Genomic DNA, 17,342 nt, shown 5'->3' on the forward strand with positions numbered 1-17,342 from the left:
CGCTTCATTCTTGAAGTCAGGAAGACCAAGAACCCACCAATTCCAGACACAGTACTATGATTATAAAAGTGATTGGAATGTGTGTCATATCATAATCTAAAAATACTATTTATAAATGCTTTTATAAGTACTATTGATTTAAGTTGTTTTTTATTACTGTTTTTATTTCTTTCCAAGTTTATATTTCTGTGATCATCATAAACATACCAAGTTATAATGAAAAATAAATAATTCTTATAGACAAGTTAAGATCTGGAATCAATGTTTTCTTATCAAGGCACAGGTCTAATTTATGGTTGAGCCTAAATTGTGCCAAATCGATAATGTTTAATGTCCACACCTTCACAGTAGCTTTTGGTTTGTGCAACTCACAGTTCACCCTGAAATAATGTGCCATACTGTTATCATTACACATGTTCTTGTAAGTGTATTGATCTGCTCTATTTTCACTACTAAAATTGTATATTTTTATCTCATTATAATTTTTAGATGTAGCTAGAGAATTTTTCTCCTGTGATGACCAGTGCCAATTAACAGTGGGGCTCTCTTTCTCACAAGTTAACGTGTGTCAACCACTGTATATGTTGTCCTTCATTTAGGGTAGGCATTGGTAAACTATGTTGGGCTTGCCACTGATTTTTCTTTTTTTTTTTTTTTCTTGAGACAGAGTCTCTCTCTGTCACCCAGGCTGGAGTGCAGTGGCATGATCTCGGCTCACTGCAAGCTCTGCCTCTGGGCTTCATGCCATTTTCCTGCCTCAGCCTCCCTTGTAGCTGGGACTACAGTCACCCGCCACCATGGCCGGCTGATGTTTGAATTTTTAGTAGAGATGGGGTTTCACCGTGTTAGCCAGGATGGTCTTGATCTCCTGACCTCGTGATCCACCCATCTCGGCCTCCCAAAGTGCTGGGATTACAGGCATGAGCCCCCACACCTGGCCTGTGTTTGTTTTGAGATGGAGTCTTACTGTATTGGCCAGGCTGGAGTGCAGTGGCATGATCTTGGCTCACTGCAACCTCCACCTCCTGCGTTCAAGCAGCTCTCCTGCCTCAACCTCCCAAGTAGCTAGGATTACAGGTGCTCACCACCACAGCCCAGGAGTTTTGTATTTTCAGTAGAGATGGGGTTTCACCATGTGGGTCAGGCTGGTTCCGAACTCCTGACCTAAAGTGATCCACCCACCTCGGTCTCCCAAGTGCTGGGATTAGAGGCATGAGCCACCACACCCCACCGCCACTGGTTTTTATAAATCAAGTTTTATTTAGATACAGCCATATCTATTCATTTAGGTATTAATTATGGCTGTTTTATAAGACAATCGCTGAATTGAGTAGTTGTAACAGATACCATATGGTCTGTGAAGCCTAAAATGTTTCCTGTCTCACCTCTTACTGAAAAAATTTTGCCAAATCCTGCTTTAGGAGGCAGTACTTATTTTTTTCTGTGTTGACTTTGGTTACTCAGAAGTCCTTGGTTTATTTTTTTTCTTGCAAACAGAGATAGGGTTTGACTCATTATTTACAGGTGATTTCAATTTCCTTTTAAGGACACAAAGTTAAGACATATTTCTCATCTTCCTTACAGTTAGCTGTGGTCATGTGACTGAATTCCAGGAAATGGAGTATGAGTGGAACTAAGATTTGAACTGTGTCATGAAGAATAAAACATAATCCTTTATTAAATTTCTGAGTTCCAGTAGTTCTTTTACGTGTTCATACTTTTAGAAATTGACTGGTAGAACAGTGTTTAAGTTGAAATTTTCCATACTTCCCCTTAAGTTTGGAAAATATCTTTGATCCTTTGTAACCAAATATTTCAGATTCATTGTATTTTTTTTTTTTTTCACTTCATGACATGGAACCAACTAGCCTGAGGAGCCTGGGTTCCTTTACCGAAGGCCAGTACCAGTATTGATCTATGGGTGTTAGGATTACACCAAGAAGTAGCTTTGGTTAAAAGATGCTGCTGCTGCTGCTCCTGCCGCTGCTGCTGCTGCTGCTGCTGACAGAGATGGAAAATACATTTTGAGTTAACATTTATTTTTCCAATTTATTATATAATATTGTATTCCCACTGCTTCTAGGGTATAGAGACGCACTGGTGCTCTATTATAATGATCCTGCTGTTTAGTAATCAACACTATAGTGCCATTTAAGAGACAATCAAATAACTTGTTAAATTTAGGTTTTTTTTCCTTCTTCTTACTGGCTAATAATGGCATCCGTACTTATGCAAATAAATGTTGCAGCAATATCCAGTGACTTAATTTTTTGTCAATGATACAACTTTTTGATTTTGAAAGTTGTACAGATAGGTACAAAGCAACATAATGTTTGAACAATGTCCAATGTGAGCCCTGTACTCACTGACACAATAGTTTGTTGTGTAGATGACATGAAGGGTGCTGGGAGTCCATGCCCAAATGTGCAGAAATATGCAGTGCTCTATTTTCATTCCTTCTATGGATTGTCTTTCTTTCTGATCACACGACTTTTGAGGACAACAGATATCAAGCTCACAGAATTACTGTTTGTGATCTCTGGCTACCAAAGCACATACAAACCAACCTCCCACCACCAGATTGTACAGCAAGGATATGGTCAACATCTGGATGTGCGGGTGACCTTCCGCAATTGGAGCCAAACCAGTTACAAAATAAACTTCCTCATTTAGTAAACAAAGGGAACATTGAAGCGGGCTTTTTTTTTTTAACTGAAAATTTGTAAACATGAATGTGTCTCTTCATCACAATTTTGAAATGCCTCGAAATGCCAGGGTAAATAAGGAGTATAAATGTCTGCTTTCAGTAATTACAGTTCTCCAACTCAACGAGGAAAAACAATACTAATGTTCTTCATGCATCCTGAATGCATGCAGCACAGATACAGAAACGAAGAATCAAAACCATGTAGAGTGCAGAAATCGCACTGTGTAGTGAGAAACTCTCTTTACAAAAATTGTGATGATCCTGTTGCACAAGATGGCTCAAGTAACCATTTGAAATCTCGAATGGTGCTGAATCATTCCTTGTGTTTCATACACATCCATTTTTAATATCTGAATTTAGAGTACAAGTAGTGCCTTTAAATGGTTATTCTTTTTTTTTTTTTTTAGATGGAGTCTCGCTCTGTTGCCCAGGCTGGAGTGCAGTGGTGCAATCTCCGCTCACTGCAAGCTCAGTCTTCCGAGTTCACGCCATGTTCCTGCCGCAGCCTCTGGAGCAGCTGGGACTATAGGCGCCTGCCACTACACCCAGCTAAGTTTTTGTATTTTTTTTTAGGAGAGACGGGGTTTCACCTTGTTGGCCAGGATGGTCTTGATCTCCTGACCTTGAGATCCGCCCGCCGCAGATTCCCAAAGTACTGGGATTACAGGCCCGAGCCACTGCGCCCTACCATGATTATTCTTAATATACATATTGGACATAATTTCAGGTTATGTTCAGATTATTACATTCTAGAGTTTCAAAAAGTAAAACAAAATATCTTCATTTGTGTTGAGATTGATATAATCTAAATTGTATCCCTTCATTTTCCTCTTAATTGAAAATAAGAATACTTTGAAAATCAACTTCCTAGAAGAATGTTTGAAGAACCCTAGGCTTTTAAAATATTTATGAATCTGAATGGAAATACAGTTTTATTAAATTTTGAAATAGTGTTCTCCATCTTATTTTTTTCCTCAATTTTTGTTTTCTACCTAAATTTACTCTTTGTTTCCTTTTATTTACATGAATTACCTTTCAGTTAACAGACCCTTAACAAGTGATCAAACAAAATGTTATTTTTTAGAAGAGTTTAAGGAAAATAAAAGAGAAAAAAGCTCTATTCTAGAGCGTATCATATATTGAGAAAAACAAATTTCTTGGACAAATGTTATAATAAAAAATGAGATACGATTTCTAAGACTCTATTATTATAAACAACTGAAATAATGTTTTTAAAAACAGAAAATTTGCAGAGGTAAGCAATATGGAAAATTGCTTTCATCTCTGCTAATCACCTTTTCACATACACTCACACACATTTGCAAACACACACACAACCCGAAGACTATAATTTTGTAAAAGCACTGAAAAGGAAAAGTAATGTAGATGGAAAATGGAAATGAGACCCTGGCAAGTAATTGCATTTCTGTTTTATCAGAGATAAAAGATACAGTCTTTCTAATAGTCCTTCAGATGTTTCTCTTGTGAGCATTTGAATATAACCCCAACGTGTGGAACGAAACATTCGCCTGCTTGGGTTAAAGTTTATCCTGTAGAAAGAGCTAATGTCACAACTGCAGATGTGCCTCTGCAGCATACACACTTCGGAGGTCTTACTGTCATAGAAGATAGAAGTCAGTCAAAAGAGTTGGTTTTGACATCACAGTTCTCAACCAAAATAAAATTCCAAAAAGAGACTGGAAAATATTCTACTGGTAATTTAAATACAAGCTGTATGTGCTTTCATTTTACACCCAACCACTTCACAGCAAAAATACATTGTTTTTTTATTGCACAGACAGAAATAATACAACTTGAAAGCCAAAATCCTGAAATTAGTTTAAGACTTATAAAATATATTTATAAGATATTGCTTGAGTATGACAAAATTTTACTTACATATATCTTTAAATCTTTCCTCATAATAACTGCATCTTGTCTATATCAACATTCGCTCTTTTCAAATTCTAAAATTAACAAAAGTCTATTTTTGCTCTAAAATATACATTTCAAATTTAATTTAATATAAAATGCCAATTCAAATTCTCATTTTTTCCTTAGCAAGCAAGTATCCCAACCTCATAATTTTTTGCCAAGTCTTGGCCAAGAAATGTTGTATTTAAAAACCAAACAACACAGACTTGTTGAAACTCTCAGAACGTTTGAGCCTGCAACTCCAGGAAAGGCTTTATCTAAAACCAATGAACTTTTCAGGGCTGTTGAAAAATGACCAGAGGGGCCAATTAGCTGTTGCACAATTGGAATCTTCCTGACGCTTTGTCAATAATTTATAAAATGGAGAGGGCAGAAGGGGTCACTGTCACTGAGGGGAAGTTAAAATTAAAATGTTCCTCTTACATATTGTGCTCTAGAAAGCAAAAGGATAATTTTTTTTTTTTCCGGAAGAAATTCATTTTGATGTAAATCAGACAATAAATTTTACACTATCAAAAGCTAACAATTGTGCAGTAGTTATAATCTGTTTCTATATACTCTCTTTCTTACCTGCCTTAGATTTCAAATTGTTGGTTGATGCAAATATGTTGTTTTTGTTATTTTTCTCTATTTCTATCCATTCCTATAATTGTACCTATTCCCATTGCTTCATTTCCTTGAAGAAGAATCAATCTTTATTTTTTTCAATCAATAAATGAAGAATCTTGGTAGACAAAAATATTTTTCACTTACCTTTGGATATAAGGCTTAAAATTTTATATTATTCACAAAGAAATGAACGTGAATTTCTCATTCTATTTCCTTTTTGCATACCTTGAAACTAAGAGTCCTATCATGAAAGTCCAACATTCAATTTAATTCTTAAACTTCTTGACAAATGAGAAAAATTATGTGAAGCTTTTGTCATTTGGTAAGCTCATAAAAAGGCAGGATCGATTTAAAAAGGCTGTATTTACAGAACATGAAGGCCAGGAGCGGTGGCTCATGCCTGTAATCCCAGCACTTTAGGAGGCTGACGCTGGCAGATCACCTGAGGCTGGGAGTTTGAGACCAGCCTGACCAACATGGAAAAACCCTGTCTCTACTAAAAATACAAAATTAGCCGGGCGTGGTGGCACATGACTCTAATCCCAGCTACTTGGGAGGCTGAGACAGGAGAATTGCTTGAACCTGGGTGGTTGGAGGTTGCAGTGAGCCAAGATGGCGCCATTGCACTGCAGCCTGGGCAACAAGAGTGAGATTCCATCTCAAGAAAAAAAGAAAGAACAGGAGCTGAAAAGAAATGCGTGATAACCTGGTACATTAGCTTTGTGAAGGTCTGTATTTAGGGACTTTTGATAGATAACATTTCATGGTCATGAGAACCCTGAGTTAAGACAGACCTTGATGAAAAGGTATTAATAGAATGAAGTGAAAACAGATGAAGCTGAAAATTATCAGGTCAAGCTTATGTGTCCATTTACTTAATTTTTTTTTTCTCTCTGTTTTTTTTTTTTTGAGACTAAGTTTCGCTCTTGTTGCCTAGGCTGGAGTGCAGTAGCATGATCTCAGCTAACTGCAACCTCTGCCTCCTGAGTTCAAGTGATTCTCCTACTTCAGCCTCCTGAGTAGCTGGGATTACAGGCATGTGCCACCACACCCAGCTAATTTTTGTATTTTTAGTGGAGATGGGGTTCCACTATATTGGCCAAGCTGGTGTTGAACTCCTGACCTCATGATCCACCCACCTTGGCCTCCCAAAGTGCTGGGATTACGGGTGTGAGCCACCACACCTGGCCTTGTATTGCTCTTTATCCTCTAGGCTCCTAAAATAGAAGCTCATTGATTTTAGATTTTTCTTTTCTCTAATAAATGCTTTTAATGTTATACATCATCCTCTAAAAAATACTTTTGCTGTATCCCACAAATTTGGATAAGTTTTATTTTTATTTTATTTTATTTTTTTGAGATAGAGTCTCACTCTGTTGCCCAGGCTGGAGTGCAGTGGGGCAATCTTGGCTCACTGCAACCTCTACTTCCTGAGCTCAGGTGATTCTCATGCCTCAGCCTATCATGTAGCTGGGACTACAGACACATGCCATCACATTCTGCTAATGTTGATATTTTTATTAGAGATGGGGTTTCACCATGTTGGCCAGGCTTGTCTCAAACTCCTGGGCTCAAGTGATCTGCCCGCCTCAGCCTCCCAAAGTGCTGGGATTACACACATGAGCCACCGTGCCTGGTCTGTAATTTTATTTTCAATTAGTTTAATATATTTTAAATTTTTAACTTGGTAAGTCTTTGACTAGTGGATTATTTAGAAATATGCTGTTTAATTTCCATATATTTAGGAACTTCCTAGCTAACACTCTGTTACTGATTTCTAGGTTAGTTTCATTGTGGTCTGAGAACGTACTTTGTTATGATTTCTATCCTTTTCAGTTTGTTCAGGTGTGATTGATGGCATAGCATTTGGTCTATCTTAATGAATACTTCCTGGGTCCTTGAGATAAATGAGTATGCTGTGGTTGTCGGATGGACTACTGTGTGAATGTTAATTTGATACTGCTATTCAGGTCAAATGTCTCATCGATTCTCTGCCTGCTTGATCTATCAATCACTGATAGGAGGATACGGAAGTCTCTAATTATAAAAGTGAAATTCTCTGCCAAGCACAGTGGCTCATGCCTATAATCCCAGCACTTTGGGAGACCAAGGCGGGTGGATCAGGAGGTCAGGAGATCAAGACCGTACTGGCTAACATGGTGAAACCCCATCTCTACTGAAAATAGAAAAAATTAGCCAGGCATGGTGGCGGGTGCCTGTAGTCCCAGCTTCTTGGGAGACTGAGGCAGGAGAATGGTGTGAATCCGGGAGGGTGAGCTTGCAGTGAGTTGAGATCACGCCATTGCCCTCCAGCCTGGGCAACAGAGTGAGATTCTGTCTCAAAAAAAAAAAAAGTGAAATTCTCTATTTCTTCTGCTAGTGTTTTTAATTTTTGCTTTATGCATGTTTTTTTTTTTTTTTTTTTTTTTTTTTTTTTTTTTTTTTTGAGACAGAGTCTCACTTTGTCTCCCAGTGCAGTGGTGTGATCTCGGCTCACTGCAACCTCCACCTCCTGGTTTCAAGTGAGTCTCCTGCCTCAGCCTCCTGAGTAGCTGAGATTACAGGTGCGTACCACCACAGCAGGCAAATTTTTGTATTTTTAGTAGAGACAAGGTTTCACCATGTTGGTCAGGCTGGTCTCTAACTCCTGACCCTGTGATCTGCCCGCCTCAGACTCCCAAAGTGCTGGGATTACAGGTGTGAGCCACTGCACTCGGCCTGCTTTGTGTGTTTTTATCCTCTATTGCTAGGTCCATTAAAATTAAGATGGTTATGTCTTCTTGCAGAATTGGCATCTTTGTCATTACCCCTATTTATTCCTGAAAATTGTCCAGACTGCTTTCTCCAAAATAAATTTGAATACTCTAGCTTTCTTTTGATGAGTGTTAGTGTGGTTAGCTCTTTATACTTAAAAGTGAGTATCTTGTAGACAACATATATTTGAGTCTTACTTCTTTCTCCACTAATAAGAAGTCTCTATCTTTTAATTTTTGTATTTAGACCATGAACATTTAGAGTGATTGTCTATAAAGTTAGGTTAATACCTACTATGTTTATAACTCTTTTCTATTTGTTGCATTTGTTCTTTGTCTCTTCTTTTCTCTTTTTTCTGCTTTTGATGATGTTACCAGAACATTTTATAAAATTGCATTGTTTTCTTAGTATATCAATTGCACTTCTTTATAAAAGCATTTTTCAGGCCAGGTGTGATGGCTCATGCCTGTAATGCTAAGCACTTTGGGAGCCCGAGGCTGGTGGATCATGTGAGGCCTGGAGTTTCAGACCAGCCTGGCCAACATGGCGAAAACATATCTCTATAAAAAATACCAACATTGGCTGAGTGTGGTGGCATGTGCTTGTTGTCCCATCTGCTTAGGAGGCTGAGATATGAGAATTGCCTGAACCCAGGAGGCAGAGGTTGTAAGGGCTGAGATTATACCATAGCACTCCAGCCTGGGTGACAGAGTGAGACTCTGTCTCAAAACAAAACAAAACACTGTTTTGGCTATCCTATAGGATACAATATTCATTTTGAACTAACTGAAGTCCATCTTCAAATAGTGCTCTGCCATTTCATGTGCAATACAGGCATGGTACCTTATAACCAAAAAGTCTCTATTCCTCCTTCTGTCCTTTGTGACACTGATGTTAACAATTTCATTTTTCTATATGCTATCATCAACTAATGCAGTGTTATCATTATTGTTTAAAACAGTTACCTTTTAAATCAATTAAGGAATAAAAAGAATTAAAAATTTTATTTTACTTTCATTTATTACTTGTTTGATGCTCTTTTTTTTATGTACTTATAAGTTCCTGCCTCATCATTTTTCTTATGCCTAAATAACTTATTTCTATAAGAACATTTCTTACAGAGCAGGTCTTTTAGCACTGAATTCCTTCAGTTTTTGTTTTGTTTTAATTTTTTTCTGAGATAGTTTTCATTAATTCTTTGCATTTTAAGGAAAATTTTACTGAATATATATAATTCTACATTGGTTGTTGTTTTCTTTCAACACTTTAAATATTTCACCCACCTGTTTTTGCTAGCTTTTCCTGAGAAGTCCACTGTAATTGTTATATGTGCTCCTCTGTAGGTAAGGTGTTTTTCTTGCTATGGCTTCTTTCAACATTTTTTGTCTTGGTTTTGTTGTTGTTGTTGTTGTTGTTGTTGTTGTTGTTGTGTGTTTTGTTTTGCAGTTGGAATATCTTATGACTAAATGTGTCTTTTCTAAGGGGTGTCTATAAGAGAGGTATGGTGTAGGAGATAAGTTTATTGTTCTTCTTGATGATCTCTGGGCTTCCACACCTGTGATTGCATATCTATTATATAATTTAAAAAGTTCTCAGTCATTATACCTCAAATATTTACTGTGCTCTCTTCTGTCTTTATTCCTCTTCTGGTATGTCCATCAATCATACATAACACATTTAGAAATTTTCCATAATATTTGATTCTCTATTCTCTTATTCTCATTTTTCTTTCTTGTTGGATTTTAGTTTAGAAATTTTCTATTGTCCAGGCACAGTGGCTCACACCTGTAATCTCAGCACTTTGGGAGGCCGGGGTAGGCAGATCACGAGGTCTCAAGACCATCCTGGCTAGCACGGTGAAACCCCGTCTCTACTAAAAATGCATAAAAAATTAGCCAGGCATGGTGGCAGGCACCTGTAGTCCCAGCTACTTGAGAGGCTGGGGCGGGAGAATGGCGTGAACCCAGGAGGCAGAGCTTGCAGTAAGCCAAGATAGCATCACTGGACTCCAGCCTGGGTAACAGAAAGAGATTGTCTCAAAAAAGAAAAAAAAAAAAAAGAAATTTTCTATTGATCTCTTTACAATAACACAGATTATTTCCTTGTCTGTGTAGAGTTCACTGATGAGCCCATCAAAGGCATTTTTAATTTTTTGTTTGATTTATACCATTCTTTTTTTTTATTCTTTTTTAGAGTTTACATCTCTCTTCTTTCGTTACGTATCTGTCTTTTTTTTTTTCTTTTTTTTTTTTTTTTTCTGTGATAGAGTCTTGCTCTGTTTCCAGGCTGGAGTGCAGTGGCGGATCAGCTCACTGCAACTCCGCCTCCCAGATTCAAGCAATTCTCCTGCCTCAGCTTCCTGAGTAGCTGGGACTACAGGTGTACACCACCACGCCCAGCTAATTTTTGTATTTTTTGTAGAGGCAGGGTTTTGCTATATTGGCTAGGCTGGTCTCAAACTCCTGATCTCAAGTGATCCACCCACCTCGACCTCCCAAAGTGCTGGGATTACAGACATGGGCCATCATGCCTGGCCTACCTATGCCTATCTGTTCTTATATATTGTTTTCTTTTCTATTATGGTGCTTGAGATATTTTATCATTATATTTTAAAATTCCTGTTGGATAATTCAACATCTGTGTAATACACAAGTCTAGTTCTGATGATTGATTTGTCTTTTTGGAGTGTATTTTTTTTTCTTGATTTTTGGCATGCTTTGTAAATGTTTGGTTAAAATCTGGATATTTTGGATTGAGTAATAAAAACTGACATAAATAAGTGCTTAGTGTAAGGTTTCATGTTAGTGTGGCTAAAACTTGGACTGTGCTTACTATTTGCTGTAGCTGTAGGCATCACAAGCTTCAAATTCTTCTTATGTCTTTGTTTTTGTCTCCTCTTTTCACCTTGGGCTACCTTAAAAAAATATTCTTCCAGCCAGGCGCAGTGGCTCATGCCTGTAATCCCAGCGCTTTGGGAGGCTGAGGCGAGCAGATCACAAGGTCAGGAGATCGAGACCACCCTGGCTAACACAGTGAAACCCCGTCTCTACTAAAAATGCAAAAAAATTAGCCAGGTGTGGTGGCATGTGTCTGTAGTCCCAGCTACTCCAGAGGCTGAGGCAGGAGAATGGCATCAACCCAGGAGATGGAGCTTGCAGTGGGCTGAGATCATGCCACTGCACTCCAGCTTGGGCGACAGAGTGAGACTCCATCTCAAAAAAAAAAAAAAAATTCCTCAGAGAGGATCTGTGTATTACAGTTTCTTTTCATTATAATCCACTCTATAAGTGGATATCCTGGAGTACTATAAAGTGTGAGGAGGGGGAGTATTAAATAATGCTATAATAATAAATAAATTATAACAATTATAATAGTATTTCTGGGGGCTAGTGTCTTTGGGCTGTGACCTTCATAAGAGTTTCTCCAATGGTGTAACTTATTACTCCCCCTTTCCTGCTTATTTCTCTTTCCTAGATATAAGATTTCTATTTTCTTCCCTTGAAACCTTGATTCTTTTGTCTATGTATATATTTAAATTTTATGTATTTACGTAGCTATTTATTTATTTAGAGATGGAGTCTCGCTCTGTCACCCAGGCTGGAGTGCAGTGACACAATTTCGGTTCACTGCAACCTCCGCCTCCCAGGTTCAAGTGATTTTCCTGCCTCAGCCTCCCGAGTAGTTGGGACTACAGGTGTGTGCCACCATGCCCAGCTAATTTTTGCATTTTTAGTAGAAACGGGGTTTCCCCATGTTGGCCAGGATGGTCTCGATCTCTTGACCTCGTGATCCACCTGCCTCGGCCTCCCAAAGTGTTGGGTTTACAGGTGTAAGCCACCATGCCTGGTCCTTAAATTATATTTATTTTTATTTTGAGATAAATGTAGATTCACTGCAGTTATAAGACATAATATAGAGAGATCTTGTTTACCTTTTATCCACTTTTCCCCAATAATAACAACTTGCACATAACAATAATAACAACTTTGCTCACCTCGGCCTCCCAAAGCGCTGGAATTACAGGCATGAGCCACCGAGCCTGGCTGGAAGAATATTTTTTTAAGGTAGCCCAAGGTGAAAAGAGGAGACAAAAACAAAGACATCATCCTAACCAGCATATGGACATTGACACAATCAAGATATAGTAAATTTTCATTACCTTAAAGGCATCTGTGTTACTCTTTTATAGCCATGTCTACTTCCTTCCCAAATTTAGCCCATCCTTAATCCCCAGACACAACTTCTCTGGTTTTCATTTCTATATACTTTTTGTTTTAAGAATGTTATAAACATATATGGAATCATACAGTATGTAACCTTTTAGGATTGACATTTTTTACTTACAATCCAGGCTGTAGCATGTATAAATACTTGGTAACTTTTTACTGCTGAGTAGTGTTTCAGTTCAAGTAACGGATGTATCACAGTTTGCTTACCCCATCATCCACAGAAGGACATTTGTTTTGTTTCTAGTTTTTGGCTGTTATGAATAAAGCTGGTGAAGAATATTAGTGTACAGGATTTTATGTGACTGTAAGTCATTCTTCTCTAGAATAACTGCAGTGTATATTTTCTGGTTTCTAAGGCAGTTGCATGTTTACTTAGTTTGCTTCTTGTGATGTGTTGTGTTTGTTTTTAAAGAAAGAGTCAGGGCCTGGTGTGGTGGCTCACACCTGTAATCCCAGCACTTTGGGAGGCCAAGCCGGGTGGATCACTTGAGGTCAGAAGTTTGTGACCAGCCTAACCAACTTGGCGAAATCCTGTCTCTACTAAAAATACAAAAATTTGCCAGGCATTGTGGCATGTGCCTGTAATTCCAGCTACTCGGAGGCTGAGGCAGGAGTATTGCTTGAACTCCGGAGGCAGAGGTTGTAATGAGCTGAGACTGCGCCACTGCACTCCAGTCTGGGCAACAAGAGCAAGACTCTGTCTCGAAAAAAAACACAGCAAAACAAAACAAAACAAAACAAAAACACTCACATTGTTTTCCAGAACGGCTGTACCATTTTCATTTACACCAGCAATGTAAGTGTGATCCAGGTTCTCTGCATCTTTGTCAGCACACAGCACTGTCACCACTTTATTTAGCTATTCTGATAAGTGTATAGTGGTATATTATTGTACCTCTAATTTGTATTTCCCTCATGCTTAATGATTTTTAACATTTTCTCACATGCTTGTTTGTCACTGTATATCTTTTTTTTCTTTTTGAGATGGAGGTTTGCTCTATCTCCCAGGCTGGAGATCTCAGCTCACTGCAACCTTTGCCTCCTGGGTTTGCATGATTCTCCAGCCTCAGCCTCTGGAGTAGCTGGGATTACAGGCATGCACTACCATATTCGGCTAATTTTTCTATTTTTAGTAGAGACCAGATTTCACCATGTCAGCCAGGCTGGTCTCGAACTCCTGATCTCAGGTGATCTGCTTGCCTCAGCCTCCCAAAGTGCTGGTATTACAGGTGTGAGCCACCATGCCCAGCCTGTCACTGTATGTCTTGCTTAGTGAAAAATTTCTCTATGTCTGTTACTCAGATTCTATTTAGTTATTTTTTTGTCTTTTTTTTTTTTTTTTTTTTTTTTTACTGTTGAGTTGTGAGAACTTTTTATATGTTCTAGATACTAGTCCTTCATTGGATTTCTGGTTTTCAAATAATTTCTCACATTCTATAGCTTGTATTCTATATTCTTCACAGAGTCTTCCACTGAGTAAAGTTTTAAACTTTATGAAGTCCAATTTATTGATGTTTTTCATTTATAAAACATATTTTTGGTATCAAGTCTAGGAACTCCTTGCCTAGTCCAAGATCCTAGGAATCTTACCTTGTATATTTTTTTCTAAGCATTTTTACATTTACATCTACAATCCCTTTGAATTAATTTTTTATATAAGGTTTAAGACTTAGAATGAGGTTTGTTTTTTGCTTCTGGGTGCCAGCTATTCTAGAGCCATTTATTGAAAAGGGATCTTTCCTCTACTGAATTGCTGTTACAACTTTATTAAAAGTCACTTGGGCATTTTTGCATGTTGGTATATTTCTGGACTATTCCATTGATCTATGTGCCTCTCCTTCCCGCCAACTCCACAGAGTATTGTTTACAATAAATATATAATAAATCTTGAAGTCAGACTTACATCTTATTCTTCCTTTCCAAAATTTTTTCATTTTCATTCATATTCACCATGAGACTTCATCTTTGACAAATGAATTAATAAATGTGCCCTTTAATTTCCAAGTGCTTGGAGAATATTTTCTGCTATTGATTTCATATTTGATATCCTTATTGTTGCAGAATACACTCTGTACATTTACAATAATTTTGTTGGGGCTCGTTTTTTGGTCCACATCATGGTCTATCTTGGTCTTCGTTGCATGGATACTACTGTTGTCAGTTGGCATGTTCAATACATATTGATTAGATCCTGTTTGTGGATGATGTTGTTGAGTTTTGCTGTATTTTGCATGCTTACTGATGTTGTCTAGTTGTTTTAGCAATTGTTAGGAGAGAAGTATTGAAGTCTTCAAGTATAACTGTCAACTTGTTTATTTCTCCTTTCTGTTCCTTTCTATTTTATCCCCTTTTTACCGCCTATATTTTATAACTTTTTTGTTCAATGCATACATATTTAAGATTGCTATGCCTTCTTTGTAAATTGACTCTTTTCTCTTTATATAATGTTATTTTCTGTCTCTGTTAAGTTCCTTAGCTCTAATGTACTTTATGTAATGCTCGTATAGCTAATTTTGAACTGGGCATGATGACTCATGCCTGTAATCCCAGCACTTTGGGAGGCCAAGGCACGCGAATCACAAGGTGAGGAGATGGAGACCATGCTGGCCAACATGGTGAAACCCCGTCTCTACTAAAAATACAAAAATTAGCTGGGCATGGTGGCGTGTGCCTGTAATCCCAGCTACTCAGGAGAATGAGGCAGGAGAATCACTTGAACCAGGGAGTCAGAGGTTGCAGTGAGCTGGGATCGTGCTACCATACTCCATCCTAGAGACAGAGTGAGACTCTGTCTGAAAAAAAAAAAAAAAAAAAAAAATATATATATATATATATATATATGTATAGCTAATTTTATTTCTTTTGATTAATTTTTGCATACTATATATTTTTTCTATTTTTACTTTCTACCTATGTTTATTATCACATTTGAAATGAGTTTCTTATAGAGAGTATACAGTTAGATCATACTGGTTTTTGTTTTACTGTGAGGAAATCATATTTTAATTTTTTCTGCCAGGCTTCTGTCTTTTCTTTGGTATACTTAGACCATTTACACTTAATGTGATTATTGATATTTTAGTGCTTAAGTCTGCCATTTTATTTTTTTGTTTTCTATTTGTTCTTTTCGTTTCTTGCTTCTCTTATTTTATTTACTTTTTATTTTTTTGTTGCCTTTCTGTGAGTTACTTGAACTTTTTGTTTGTTTGTTTGTTTTTTGTTTTTTGAGATGGAGTTTCGCTCTGTCGCCCAGGCTGGAGTGCAGTGGTGCGGTCTCAGCTCACTGCAAGCTCCGCCTCCTGGGTTCACGCCATTCTTCTGCCTCAGCTTCCTGAGTAGCTGGGACTACAGGCACCCACCACCACACCCGGCTAATTTTCTGTATTTTTAGCAGAGATGGGATTTCACCGTTTTTGCCAGGATGGTCTCGATCTCCCGACCTCATAATCTGCCCGCCTCAGCCTCCCAAAGTGCTGGATTACAGGTGTGAGTCACCACCCCCGGCCACTTGAACATTTTTAAGAATTCCATTGTGATTTATCTCTAGTGATTTTACATGTATCTTTTTATATAGGTTTCTTTGTAGGTGCCCTAGGTATTAGATTTTATGTTATATATACCACATATAATCTAATATTACATTAATTATATAATCTATAATAATTTATGTGTGTGTATATATATGTGTGTGTGTGTGTGTGTGTATATAACGGTTTTTTGGTGTTGTCATTTTACCAGTTAAGTGAAATATAGAAATCTTATCTCTATTTCTCTTCCTTTCCTCTCCTATATTTATAATTGTCTTAAATATTTGCTGTACAAACATTTAGCGACCTATCATACAGTGTTACAATTTTCACTTCCACCGTCAAACCTTATTTTGAAAACTCAAGAAGAAAGGTCTATTTATCAGGAGCTCAGCTGAGTTGGAGACAGCTAAGCTGTCAGGTGTCAGAGTAGCCAAGTAAAGTGATGAAACGGGAGAGTTCACTGATTCCCCTCGCAGGATGCAGGACATGTGACAAGGGTGTGGCTTGCCTGTTCAGTGGTGCGGCTGCTCAAACCCCTTGCAGGAGGGAGAGCATGCAGACAGGCAGGTGCAGAGGCTAGGGCGAGCGCTTTGGGCTCTGGTCCCTCGGTAGGTAGTATCTGAGGAGGGTACCTGCAGCTCTGCCATCTGCAGAGGCTTGAGTGTTAGCTCAATGGACCCTCTGCTTTTTGGCAAGGGCAGAGGACCAGTGTGACAGCTTTCTCTATTCCGAGCTCTTGCCCAGCATCACGGAAAACTTGGGTCACACACGGGCTTGAAGGATGAATGCGAGGTTTTATTGAGTGGTGGAGGTGGCTTTCAGCGGGATGTACAGGGGACCGGAATGGGGAGATGGAGTGGGAAGGTGATATTCCCCCTGGAGTCGGGCCACTCAGCTGCTGGACTCCTCTCCAACGGCCCCCGCTAGACTCCTCTGGGGGTTAGATGTTCCTCCTCTTCTCTCTTTCTCTGCCGCGTCCTTTCGCCATCCATCTGCTGGTCTGGTGGCTTACTGATCGGCTTCTGGAGCCTGGGGTTCAGGGTATATATATGGGTGCAGGAGAAGGGGTGTGAAAACAGGAATGCTTGTTCTCATGTAGGGCCGAGGGTACACAGGCTTGAGGGTGGGGCCTTTGCCTGGGAACTGCCCTCTTCTACCCAGTTTTCCCTGTCTCCTGTCCATATCAGTGACAAACCAGAAATGAAAGCCACTGGGCAGTGGTTTTAATCCCTTACTCTAATGGTATCACCAAGAGTCTGAAACAGACAGTGCTGGCTCTCCCCTGCTCTTCCTTCCCCTGTGGACTGGTGTAATGGCTGAGGGCCAGGTGGATCAGCATGATGTGGAGATTGCCTCAAGTAAAAGGTTAGTGCAATATTACAGACCCTGCGACCGGGGACCACCAGGAGGATGGAGAAAGGGAAGCACATGGTTGGAAAATACTGAGTACTGAGTCAGAGTAGGAAAAAGTGACTTGAAACTTTCCCCCTTTCTCTCAGATAAGTTCTCAGCAGAGGCCAGTGAAGAAGACTTCTGCTCAAGGCCTCAGATAGAGAGTTCCAGGGATGGACAGGTCTT

The sequence above is a fragment of the Rhinopithecus roxellana genome, chromosome 11 (genome assembly GCF_007565055.1).
Source record: "Rhinopithecus roxellana isolate Shanxi Qingling chromosome 11, ASM756505v1, whole genome shotgun sequence".
Classification (NCBI taxonomy): Eukaryota; Metazoa; Chordata; class Mammalia; order Primates; family Cercopithecidae; genus Rhinopithecus; species Rhinopithecus roxellana.